This window comes from Microcebus murinus, chromosome 2 (assembly GCF_040939455.1).
Source record: "Microcebus murinus isolate Inina chromosome 2, M.murinus_Inina_mat1.0, whole genome shotgun sequence".
Classification (NCBI taxonomy): domain Eukaryota; kingdom Metazoa; phylum Chordata; class Mammalia; order Primates; family Cheirogaleidae; genus Microcebus; species Microcebus murinus.
In genome coordinates, this window is record NC_134105.1 from 119,428,673 (window position 1) to 119,440,963 (window position 12,291).

The following is a 12,291-nucleotide window of genomic DNA, read 5'->3' on the forward strand; positions in this document are numbered from 1 at the left end:
ACCAAAAACATGATAAGGATATCACAAGGAGAGGGTGAATTATGATCTTTTCATGAATATCAATTCAAAAATTCTAAACAAAATATGACCAAATTTAACCAAAAGTTATATCAAAAATATTTCATTTTCAACACGTTGAATTTATTCCAGGAATACAATATTTCACATTTGAAAAACAGCATGATAATATCAATAAATTCACAAAAAGTATGTGATAAAATTCAACACTTATTCATGCTTATTCAAAATTTAGAAAAACTACAGAGATAATTTCCTCAATCTGATTAAAAATATATTTACAAAATATTACAGCAAACATGACACTTTAATGGGAAAATATTGGAAGCTTCACCCTGAGATTAGAAATAAGGCAAAAATATCTACTATCAACATTTCAATTCAATGTTATCCTGGAGGTGCTAACCAGTGCAATGAAATAATAAAAAGAAACAAAAGATATTTTTTAAAACTGCCATTAGTCACGAATTATGTGTGTAAAAAAAATCCCAAATATTCTAGATGCCAAATTATAATTTATAATGTACTTAGAGACCAATATACCCCAAAAAAGTATTTCTATAAACTAGTAACAGTTATAAAAAATGTTAAAAAGTACCATTGGGAGGGATTTGCAACTATGATAGCATAAAGAAGTCAGTGAACACTCTCAGGGAAAAAAAATATATAAAATTAGACAAAAGTATCCAAAATAATGATTTCACAGTTCTGGGAATTAACCAAGAGAGTATCAAAAATATTGAGATGCATTTATTCTTAAGAAATTGCTAGAGCCAACAGGACATTAATGGGGGGAAACCAGGAGTTTCAATAACCTGAGATTGAGGCCCTGGTTGTGGTAAGTGGTGGACAAGCAGAAATTTACCAGAAAGATCCTGGAAATGACAGTCTTAGAAGAATTGAGATAAGTTCTCCAAATGTTTAACACATGTGTGTTGGGGAGACACAAAAAGTCCAGGGAAAAAGCAAAATCCAAGGGAGACTTGGATGCAAACCACACACAGATCTGTCAGCAGAGGATGAAAGATTTAGGAGCTTGAGGTAATTAGCATAATCTCTGCTCCTATCACTGACTGACCACTCAGATACAGACAACAAAGGCAGCGCCTAGAAAGCTATATAAATGTAATAATAAATATATATAATAATAAAAGTCAGTGATGGCATACAACAGAGGAGTCAGATTATAAAACAAAATTCAGAGTTTCTACAATATATTATTATGAAAATGTCTAGTTTGTCAACCAAACATTACAATACATGCAAAGAGACCTAAAAATGTCACTGATACTCAAATAAATAAACAATGCAATCAATAGAAAATGACTCTGGGCACAGAAGCTAGATTTATCAAATCTATAGTGACAGTATACCCCCAAGAGAGCAGCCCTCAACCGATGACTAACAGTATCCAGAGCTGGTACATTAACATGTGTTTTACACTGGCACCCAGTTGATTAGTCACCTACAGTCATGGCTGGCTTCATAATGTACCCTTTATAAGCTTCCTTCACTTTCTTGTCTCACTTCCCAATTTTATACAGTTTCCTTTCATTCCTCTTCCCCAAATATACTAACAATTCAAATCAATAATAATTCTAATGTTTATGATGATTTACTAATTAAGGAAAGAGAGTCTCTGAAAATCACTTTCATGTGGTTATCTTTTTTTGTTTTTAGTGGCTTCACTCAGAAAACTGAAAGTTGTCAGAATAAAAATGGAGTCACTTGGGCTGGGCACGGTGGCTCACGCCTACAATCCTAGCACTCTGGGAGGCCGAGGCGGGTGGATTGCTCGAGGTCAGGAGTTCCAAACCAGCCTGAGCAAGAGGGAGACCCCGTCTCTACTATAAATAGAAAGAAATTAATTGGCCAACTAACATATATAGAAAAAATTAGCCGGGCATGGTGGCGCATGCCTGTAGTCCCAGCCACTCGGGAGGCTGCGGCAGTAGGATTGCTTGAGCCTAGGAGTTTGAGATTGCTGTGAGCTAGGCTGATGCCACGGCACTCACTCTAGCCTGGGCAACAGAGTGAGACTCTGTCTCAAAAAAAAAAAAAAAAAAAAAAAAAAAAAAAATGGAGTCACTTGTGTTTAAAAAAGAAAAACCCTGATAAGTGGAGCTGGGAAAGGCCATGAAGGGAGGGTTCTCATGCATAAATGACTGATAACAAAATTGTCACAAAAGACAGCAAAAACCACAACCTTCTACAAAGGCCATTGCAACCTTACACAAAAAAATACTTCTGTAAGGGCATCTGCCCGGCAACTGACTATGCAATCTGGACTGTCACCACCCTTGTTATCAATCCTTGTAGCCAAGGATAATTATCTCAAAACAATTCTGTAATCCTCTTCATTTTTCCTTTAGAAACCTGTGTCTTCCTCTACCTCCCTGAATATGCACATAGTTTACCATGCATACGTATACCCATTGCAATGCCCTATTCCCAAATAAATATTGTCTTCTAGAGAGCCTCTCTCTGTTTTTATTTAGGTTGCCAAAACCATTTAGTGATTTAGTTTTATTTTTTGCACCTACCTATGTATGTCTCTTCTAATAACTTATTGTCTGTCATTCTGTCATTGGTCTTTCCTTTTCTTTAGAGAACTTACTAAAATTTATAACAACATTATTATTATTTTTTTATCGGTAGGCAGTCAATAAAAGTTGCTGTTTTCTGTCTGGCCATTATGACCTTGATTTTTTTATTGATTTTTTTTTTATTTTAGCGTATTCTGGGGGTACATGTGTTAAGGTTACATATATTTCCCATGCCCCCCTGCCCCCTCGAGTAAGCATTTCAAGCATGTCCATCCCCCAACTGTTACACATCTTGCTGGTTGTGTTTCATCCCCCCTCCCCCCCACCCTCCCGACACCCAATAGATGTTACTCCTATATGTCCACTTAGGTGTTGATCCATTAATACCAATTTACTGGTGAGTACATGTGGTGCTTGTTTTTCCATTATTGAGATACTTCACTTAGTAGAATGGGTTCCAGCTCTATCCAGGAATATACAAGAGGTGCTATATTACCATTGTTTCTTAAAGCTGAGTAGTATTCCATGGTATACATATGCCACATTTTATTAATCCACTCATGTATTGATGGGCACTTGGGTTGTTTCCACAGCTTTGCAATTGTGAATTGTGCTGCTATAAACATTCGAGTGCAGGTGTCTTTTTCATAAAGTGACTTTTGATCTTTTGGGTAGATGGCCAGTAGTGGAATTGCTGGATCAAATGGTAGATCTACTTGTATCGCTTTGAGATATCTCCATATTGCTTTCCACAGAGGTTGAACTAGTTTGCAGTCCCACCAGAAGTGTAGGAGTGTTCCTCTCTCTCCGCATCCACGCCAACATTTGTTGTTTGGGGACTTTTTGATAAAGGCCATTCTCACTGGAGTAAAGTGATATCTCATTGTAGTTTTTTTTTTTTTTTTGAGACAGAGTCTCACTTTGCTGTCCAGGCTAGAGTGAGTGCCATGGCGTCAGCCTAGCTCACAGCAACCTCAATCTCCTGGGCTCAAGCGATCCTCCTGCCTCAGCCTCCCAAGTAGTTGGGACTACAGGCATGCACCACTATGCCCGGCTAATTTTTTCTATATATTTTAGTTGTCCAATTAATTTCTTTCTATTTTTAGTAGAGACGGGGTCTCACTCATGCTCAAGCTGGTTTCGAACTCCTAACCTTGAGTGATCCACCCGCCTCGGCCTCCCAGAGTGCTAGGATTACAGGCGTGAGCCACCTCGCCCGGCCCTCACTGTAGTTTTGATTTGCATTTCCCTGATGATTAGAGATGTTGAACATTTTTTCATATATTTTTTGGCCATTATTCTTTCTTATTTTGAGACTTTTCTGTTCATGCCCATTTTTTGATACAGTTGTTTGATTTTTTCTTGCTGATTTTCCTGAGTTCTAAATAGATTCTAGTTATCAGCCCTTTATCAGATGTGTAGCTTGCAAAAATTTTCTACCATTCTGTGGGTTGTCTGTTTGCTCTCTTGACAGTTTCTTTGGCTGTGCAGAAGCTTTTTAATTTGATCAGGTCCCATTTGTTTATTTTTGTTGCTGTTGTGATTGCCTTTGGGGTCTTCTTCATAAATTATTTGCCTAGGCTAATGTCTAGAAGAGTATTTCCAACATTTTCCTCTAGAATTCTAGTAGCTTCACACCTAAGGTGTAAGTTGATTTTTGTCAGAGGTGAAAGGTGTGGGTCTTGTTTCAGTCTTCTACATGTGGCTATCCAGTTTTCCCAGCACCATTTATTGAATAAGGATTCTTTTCCCCAGTGTATGTTTTGTCTGCTTTGTCGAAGATTAGTTGGCTATATGAGGATGGTTTTATATCTGGGTTCTCTGTTCTGTTCCACTGGTCAATGTCCCAGTTCTTGTGCCGTTCCTAAGCTGCTTTAATGACTATAGCCTTGTAGTATAGTTTGAAGTCTGGTAAATTGATACCTCCTATTTTGTTTTTATTGCCTAGGATTGATTTTGCTATACGGGGTCTTCTCTGGTTCCATACGAAGCGTTAAATTATTTTTTCTATATCTGTGAAAAATGATGATGGTATTTTGATAGGGATTGCATTAACTCTGTAGGTCACTTTGGGTAGTATAGACATTTTAACAATGTTGATTCTGCCGACCCACGAGTATGGTATATTCTTTTATCTGTTTACATCCTCTGCTATTTCCTTCCTCAGTGTTTCATAGTTCTCTTTGTAGAGGTCTTTTACCTCCTTAGTTAAGTATATTCCAAGGTACTTTATTTTTTTTGTTGCTATTTTGAAGGGAATTGAGTCATTGATTTGGTTCTCACTTTGACTGTTGTTGGCGCATATGAATGCCTCTGATTTCTGGGTATTGATTTTGTATCCTGAGACTTTACCAAATTCATTTATCGGTTCAAGGAGTCTCTTGATTGAATCATTGTAGTTTTCTAGGTATAATATCATGTCATCAGCAAAGAGTGAGAGTTTGATCTCTTCTGTTCCCATTTGGATGCCCTTAATTCAGCTCTCTTGTCTGATTGCTGTAGCGAGGACTTCCAGCACTATGTTGAACAGAAGTGGAGATAGTGGGCAACCCTGTCTTGTTCCAGTTCTAAGTGGGAATGCTTTCAATTTTTCCCCATTCAGTATGATATTGGCTGTGGGTATGTCATATATGGCTTGTATCATTTTTAGGTAAGCCCCGTCTATCCCTATTTTGTTGAGCGTTCTTATCATAAAAGGGTGTTGAATTTTGTCAAATGCTTTCTCTGCGTCTATTGAGAGGATCCTATGGCCTTTGTTTTTGCTTCTGTTTATATGGTGAATTACATTTATAGATTTGCATATGTTGAACCTTCCCTGCATCCCTGGGATGAAGCCCACTTGGTTGTGATAAATTATTTTCTTGACAAGCACCTGGATTCAATTGGCTAGGATTTTGTTGAGAATTTTTGCATCTATATTCATAAAGGATATTGGTCCGTAGTTTTCTTTTTTTTGTTGCATCCTTTCCTGGTTTTGGTATCAGGGTTATGTTCGCTTCATAAAATGTGTTGGGGAGAAATCCATCCTTCTCGATGTTGTGGAATAATTTCTGCAGGATAGGCACCCGTTCTTCTTTGTAGGTGTGGTAAAATTCGGGTGTGAAACCATCTGGTCCAGGCCTTTTCTTTTTAGGAAGGTTTTTTATTGCTGTTTCAATTTCCGTGCTTGATATTGATCTGTTCAGGAATTCTGTTTCTTCCTGGTTGAGCCTAGGGAGGCTGTGTATTTCTAAGAAATTGTCCATTTCCTCCACATTTTCCAGTTTGTGTGCATAGAGGTTTTTGTAGTATTCATAAATTATATCTTGTATTTCCGTGGCATCAGTTGTAATTTCTCCTTTATTATTCCTGATGGAGCTTATTAGAGATTTTTCTTTTCTGCTTTTTGTTAGTCTAGCCAATGGTGTCTCAATTTTGTTATAACAGCATTATTATTTATTCATTTGCCTCTTTCCCTCAAGACTGTAAGTTCCACAAAGGCAGAGATAATATCTGTTTTATTAAGCTATGTACATACTTGATGTCAAGTAATCTTTGTTGAATAAATTAATGAATGTATGGATAATCTGGTGCACTCTCAAACAGAAAAAGTATTTGTGATGGAGATTTCTAGTGACAGTTGTAAGATATAGTCCAGATCCTCAGGAGCATAAGAAACTAAGAGAACAGATCAACAGCCAAAACCTCTTTTTAAAATTTAAATTTAAAAATATAATTTTATTCATACCACAAGCATCTAAATGTAAACCAATTATGCTTATTGGTGTATTTGCTAAGAAAAAGTGAGACACTGACCAAGGTTTTCAAGAGCTTTCATCTCCTTCCTAGAATATTCATCTAACATTGAATACAAAGTTCCTGTGTAAACTTTTCCTGGAATGTAATCTTTAACCTAGAAACAGGTAAAATATTATACAGTACATTTACCATACGAAATATATTTATTGTAGAAAATAAATGGCATCTATTTACCTAAGTTTGAAATAAACCATGTGAATCAGACCCATCACTATATAAGTCATATAGCTCCTCTAATTAATAAATAACTCCATCCGTGCATTAAGCCCTTCTATTTGAATGCTGTATAAAATAAAAGTGCTTTATTAAAGCTTGATTTCTCTGACATTTCTAAAATATACTAGTACCTCAAAGGGTGTCCCAGGATCCTCAACACAACAACTGACATTAAAATGTTTTCTTTCTTTCTTTTTTCTTAAATAACACATGGGCAGACCAGCACAATTCAATTCACATGCCTAGTTCCTATAATCCTGGTTAAAGACTGTCTAGTCGAATCAGTACTTCCTATACATGAAACATACCGCTAAAGTTCCCTGGCTCTACCTGAGGCCCATATCAGAATAGGGCAGTAGGTGTCCAGAATCCTTTATGCTAAAACTGTTCTGCAAGTTCATTCTGATGTTCAAGAAGCCACTGTATTAGATGACTGAATAATCAGAAAAAGCTAGGCTATGCAGTAATAACACCAAAATATCAAGAGCTTAACAGAACAAGGTCTATTTTCTAACTCAAAGTTTATTGCAGGTCCAGGAGGCAACTTGGGGCAACTCTTCCAGCAGCTCAGCAATCCATGTCCTCAGTGCCTCTACCAACCTCTCAAACATCTCAAACATGCAGCTTCCCTGGTTGACACAATAAGGTAAAAGAATGCTGAGGGAGTCTCATACTGGCAATTAAACAATTTGACCCCAAAATAACTCATTACTTTTGCTTATGACCCTCTGGCCAGATGTAGCCACCTGGCCCAACCTACCTGCAAAGAGACAGGGAAGTGAAACACTGTCCTGTTACTAAATGAAGAGGAGAAGAAAGGAGTGTGTGGATAAGCCTAAAAAATCTTTATCAAAATGACTCACCATCTACCTAAAGAATATAAAAAAAATTCAGTTCTTTTGCCCACTTTTTAATAAGGTTGTTTATTTTTTTCTTGCTGACTTGCTTGAGTTCTTTGTAAATTCTGGTTATTAGCCATTTATCAGATGTGTAATTTATGAATATTTTCTCCCATTCTGTAGGATGCTTCTCAAAAGAAGAAAGATAAATGGCCAAGAAACATGAAAAAAATGCTCAACATCACAAATCATCAGGGAAATGCAAATTAAAACCACAATGAGATATCACCTTACCCCAGTTAGAATGGCTTTTATTAAAAAGTCCGAAAACAAGGCTGGGCGCGGTGGCTCACGCCTGTAATCCTAGCTCTCTGGGAGGCCAAGGCAGGTGGATCGTTTGAGTTCAGGAGTTCGAAAAGTCCGAAAACAATAAATGCTGGTGTGGATTCAAGAAGAAAGGAAGCTTATACACTGTTGATAGGACTGCAAATTAGTACAACCTCTATGGAAAACAGTATGGAGATTCCTCAAAGAACTAAAAGTAGACTGACCATTTGATCCAGCAGTCCCACTACTGGGTATTTACCCAAAGGAAAAGAAGTCATCTTATCAGAAATACACCTGCATGTAAATGTTTATTGTAGCACAATTCACAATTGCAAAGATGTGGAATCAACTCAAGTGTCCATCAATTCATGAGTGGATTAATAGAATGTGGTATATGTACACCATGTAGTAGTAATCAGCCATAAAAAAATGAATTAATACCTTTTGAAACAATCTGGATGGAACTGGAGATCATTCTTCTAAGTGGAGAATCACAAGAATGGAAAAACAAACAGCGTCTGTACTCACTATTAAATTGGAACTAACCAATGAGCACACAAGTACACAGAGGGAAGTAAAAACCCAGTGGAAAGAAACCAGGGGGTAGAGGTAAGAGGGGAGGGGAAAAAACCAACCTAATGGGTACTGTGAGCACTATTTGGGTGACGGGCACACCTATATCCAGGACTCAAACATTACAAAAATAATTCATGTAACCTAAAATATTTGTACTCCCTTAATATTCTGAAATTTAAAAAAATAAAATTCAGTTCTATCACCCAGCAGCCCATAGGAAAAACACACCTCTCTGAACACTTCCTATCGTTTTAAAAAACAAAGTCAAAAATCTCACGCTTGAAGCTCTTACTCAAGGGGGGCATGGGCAATATATGTAACCTTAACACTTGTACCCCCATAATATGCTAAAATAAAATAAATCAAAAATAAATAAATAAATAAAAACCCAGAAATGTTCAGCCAACCCTCAGAATCATGAGAAAGAATAAAAACTTAATGTTTTAAGGCAAAATAAAAAATAATAAAAGGCAGCAAGAGAAAAATGACTGATCACGGAGAGGTAACAATGTAAAAAAAAAAAATGTCAAAAATTTTAACATAAGCTTAATGTGATCACCAAAGCCCTACCTTATCTGCACCTTCCTACCTCCCCAGCCTCATCTATCTCTCTTCCCCACATCCTGAGCATGGCAATTACACTAAATTTCCTTTCTTTCTGAACACACCATGTTCACTCTGGGCCCTCACCCATTCTGTTCCGTCTGCCTGGAACACTCTTGCCTGGTCTCTTCTCTTAGCTAATTACTACCCATCATTTGGAGCTCAGCTTACAATCCCTTTCCAATCACCCCATCTAGGGTATGTTTCTCTTTGCTTTATGGTCCCATAACACCCTGAATTTCTCTGTCACAACATTTCTCCTACTTCTATTGTTTACAAACATCTTAATATTTACCTTCCCTATGAAATTATGTTCAAGGACCATGTATATCTTTTTCTCTGAGAACACAGCACAGTTCCTGGCTCACTATACATGCTCAATGAGTATGGACTTACTTGTACTAGTTTCCTGGCGCTGCTGTAGTAAGTTACCATAAACTTAATGTCATATAGCGGCACAGATGTGTTATCTCACAGGTCCGAAGGTCAGAAGTCCAGCACGGGTCTCACTGGGCTAAATCTGGGGTTGCATTCCTACTGAAGGTCTGGAGAGAATCTGTTCCTTACCTTTTCCAGCTTCTAGAGGCCACCCACATGCCCTGGCTCATGCTCCCTTTCCATCAATGGCATTAATCTCTCACCTCTGCTTTTGCCTTTATAAAACCTTCTCTGACTCTGACTCTCCTGCCTTCCTCTTTCCCTTATAAGGATCCTTGTGACGACATTGGGCCCACCTGGACAAACAATCCAGAATAACCTCCCCATCTCAAGGACCTTAACTTAATCACATCTGCCAAGTCCCTTTTGCCTTATATGGTAACCTATTCCCAGGTTTGAGGAATTAGAATGTGGACATCTTTGGGGATTGGGGGAGCATTATTCTGCCTACCATACTGACTGACTCTCCATTATCTCATTCCTTGCAGAGAGGAGCCTTACAAAAATGAGACTTGTAAACCTTTGATCCCCATCTTAAGAAGCAGCTCAGTAATTTGGTTTTGTTTTGTTTTGTTTTTTATTATTATTTTTTTTATTTTAGCATATTACAGGGGTACAAGTGTTAAGGTTATTTACATTGCCCATGTCCCCTTCCCGCCTTGAGTAAGAGCTTCAAACATATCCATCCCCCAAACGTTGCACATCTTACTCGTTGTGGTTGTATATACCCCTCCCCACCTCCCCCCTCCCACCCTCCTGACACCCGATAAATGCTACTCCTTTATGTCCACCTAGGTCTTGATCCATTAATACCAATTTGCTGGTGAGTACATGTGGTGCTTGTTTTTCCATTATTGAGATACTTCACTTAGTAGAATGGGTTCCAGCTGTATCCAGGAATATACAAGAGGTGCTATATCACCATTGTTTTCTTAAAGCTGAGTAGTATTCCATGGTATACATATACCACATTTTATTAATCCACTCATGAATTGATGGGCACTTGGGTTGTTTCCATAGCTTTGCAATTGTGAATTGTGCTGCTATAAACATTCAAGTGCAAGTGTCTTTTTCATAAAGTGACTTGATCTTTTGGGTAGATGCCCAGTAGTGGAATTGCTGGATCAAATGGTAGATCTACTTGTATCGCTTTGAGGTATCTCCATATTGCTTTCCACAGAGGTTGAACTAGTTTGCAGTCCCACCAGCAGTGTAGGAGTGTTCCTATCTCTCCGCATCCATGCCAGCACTTGTTGTTTGGGGACTTTTTGATAAAGGCCATTCTCACTGGAGATAAGTGGTATCTCATTGTGGTTTTGATTTGCATTTCCCTGATGATTAGAGATGTTGAACATTTTTTCATATGTTTCTTGGCCATTATTCTTTCTTCTTTTGAGAAGTTTCTGTTCATGTCCTTTGCCCATTTTTTGATAGAGCTGTTTGATTTTTTTCTTGCTGATTTTCCTGAGTTCAGCTCAGTAATCTGAATACGCCTGTCTAGAAGGAAGTTTCTCTGAGTTTCCAAAAGAATCTTAACAGGGCCTCTACCCCATTCCCCGCTCAACTCCACGTACATTGCAGCACTCAATCCTCCACAGGTGAGAAAGTAAAAGTATGAAAAGGGTAAAATGCCCCCTTTTGACCTACAACAAGCTAGAAGAAGACAGAAATAAAACCTCTCATTTTATACCCCAGTAAACATGTACTTGGTGACTGCCCACCATTATAGGTGCTGGGGCACAGATGAGGTCCCACTTCTGTGGAGTTATATTCTAGGGCAGGAGACCTGCTATCTGCTATCGGGTTCCCATATGCAAATGCCTTGCTGGGCTAGACACAGAACTCAGATGTGTGAAGAAGCCAAGTGTGAGACCACAGGGAGTGGTGACTGCATTAAGCTGCAGAGTTTCTACTTGCCCAAAGACATTCTGATTCAAAAGTGATATATGTCACTATGCCGGCAAAGAAAACCAGCTGCAACTTAGACCAGCACCACATCCCTCACCCACAGGGCTGCCATCCAAGGTAAACAAACAGATGAAATAACTTCAGACAGTGATACATTTTGTGAGGAAAATAAGATAGGTTTCCAGGATGGCAAATACTGAATGTAGAAGAGGGATGCTTTGGCTTTTCAAAGAAGTGTGCCTCTTCTAAGGCACGGCCTCTACCAAGAATTTCCAGTGAGGAACTCAGAAGAGGCATCTTCTCTGGTCTGTGGTTATAAAATGAAGCAAACCAAAGTTCCACTTTGATTAGAAGGGCCCTTAGAATAATAAGAAAAAATTGTCTCTTCTTTGGAAAATCTTACAAACCAAAAACAGAGTTGAGTTAGGTTTTAGCAAATCTAGGCAGAAGCTGATAAGAGAAAAATTGCTTCCATTTTTTGTAATATATTCCGGAAACCACATTTCGTAGACAATGTGATCAATTGACTATTCTGAGGGTTTTGTTTTGTTTTGCTTTGTTTTTGTCTAGTACTTGACTTTGATCCTATGAGCGACTTAAGTTCAGCTGCGTATTTTTTACACTGCACTCCTTCCAGCAAGAGTGAGTTCATATCCTGTCTCGCAGTTTTTGTCATGGTCCAAGCTAATGTCTTTAATGTTTGGCACCCACCCTCAGTGAGATGTTTCACATGTCTGGTTGCCAGCTGTGTTTGAGAGAGTTCTTTCTAGCTTATGGGTCTGGCAATAAAGAGTATAATTTGTTGCTATGTTTTCTGCATGTTAGGACGAGGCAAGCTCAGTCTAGAAATCAGTATGTGGGGGGAAAGGACATGAGCTTGTAAGTGTAAGTGTAAGTATAGACATATGAGTACAAGTACATGCGTGGCCTGGCAGCTGGCAGGTCTTGGATGTGGTGGCAGAGCAGGGTTCCCATGTAGGCGATGCCCATTTACACTCGACTGATAAGACACCTAGGGACTC